Source organism: Poecilia reticulata, linkage group LG13 (assembly GCF_000633615.1).
Source record: "Poecilia reticulata strain Guanapo linkage group LG13, Guppy_female_1.0+MT, whole genome shotgun sequence".
In the NCBI taxonomy this organism is placed as follows: Eukaryota; Metazoa; Chordata; class Actinopteri; order Cyprinodontiformes; family Poeciliidae; genus Poecilia; species Poecilia reticulata.
The window spans coordinates 5,578,486-5,579,886 of NC_024343.1; the positions used below are offsets into that span (position 1 = coordinate 5,578,486).

The 1,401-nt window shown below is 38.4% G+C and overlaps 1 long non-coding RNA gene across 1 annotated transcript; it reads right to left on the reverse strand.

Annotated features, from left to right (window-relative positions):
• Window positions 1-466: 466 nt before the first annotated feature.
• Window positions 467-1,341, reverse strand: LOC103474284 (uncharacterized). The gene is made up of 4 exons (XR_535134.2): window positions 1,233-1,341; window positions 1,066-1,133; window positions 873-991; window positions 467-773 (listed from the first exon to the last, which is right to left on the reverse strand). It is a non-coding gene; the product is annotated as an uncharacterized LOC103474284 (long non-coding RNA).
• Window positions 1,342-1,401: the final 60 nt, after the last annotated feature.

Sequence of the window (1,401 nt, forward strand, 5' to 3'; positions counted from 1 at the left end):
AAATGACAGTGAAATAAAATCCAGTCCAACATCTGGTTTGAGGTGATTCCTCTGGAACCTGTTGGAGGAAAAATATCCCAACTTCAGAAGATGAGCTTTAACCTAACAGAGCTCTGTGGTTCCTCCTGTCAGTATGAGAGTCAGGGTGAGGAGGCGCCAGACATGGAAAACTGATGGGTTAAAAATAACCCAATTCATAACCCAGCGCTGGGTCATATATGGACCGACCCAACGCTGGGTAGTTTTAACTCAACTGGGTTGGGTTGAGGGTTTGACCCAGCACATTGGGTCATGGCAACTAACCAAACGTTGGGTTAAATTGACTCATTTAAATTGGTTAAATTGACCCAAAATTGGGTTGAAACTCATAACCCAACATAAGGGTTAATGTACCACTATAGTTGGGTTAAAATAAAAAAAAAAAAATTTTAAATTTTACTATATAAAAACAGGATTAAAAACCGTATGAATTTAAAACTTATTTTATGTCCATGTGATATATAGAGTCAGCAGATTTCACTTACAAAAGTTACAAAACATAAGTTGTTTCAAAAGTATATAGTTAAATCACTTGAACTCATTTGGCTACGACTCCAGGAGAATCTGTTACTACACATTAGACAACATTTCTTGTAAAAAGTCTGTTTTAAAGAAAACTACATTAAACAAGGAACATTTTAACGACACTTTAGCATTTTTTCTGTCTCCCTGCATGAGGACATACGGGTTTCATGTTGTCACATTTTGTAGATGAGCCACCAGGTTTGTCCCAACTTGATGGAGAGAGAAGACAGAACAAACAGGCCATTAGTGATGCACTTATTTAAACGGTAAACAATTGGAGCATGATTCAGAGATGAAGGTTGACTTACAGGCTGGATATCAATGAAACCTTCTGAACCTCCAGGTTCTGAAAATCTTCTCCCAAATGCATAAAGTGGAGCAGGGAGGAGAACTGGCAGCAGCTCCAGAGCTACATCATCTTGTCTGTCTGGCAAACATAAGCTTGTGTTAAAAAGTTCAATGTTAAAAACAGTTTAGAAAACATCTCTTGAGCTTCAATACCTTAAGGGAGAAAATCCATGTTGTTGAGAAGATGGCCGCTCCTTCCTCTACTTGGCCGTACAAAAGATCTTCATTGAGAACAAGAGAGAGACACAAAACCTCACTACTGAATGTGATGCACTTATTTAAACAATCTGAGCATGATTCAGAGATGAATGTTGACTTACAGGCTGGATATCAATGAAGCCTTCTGAACCTCCAGGTTGATGGGTCTGAAACTCTTTTCCCAAGTGAGTAAGGTGGAGGAGAACAAGGAGTTTGGGTTTCGCTTAAATTTTTAAATTCAAGAGCTACCAGCTTTTATCGCTTGGCAAAAAAAATTCATCAGCACACAAA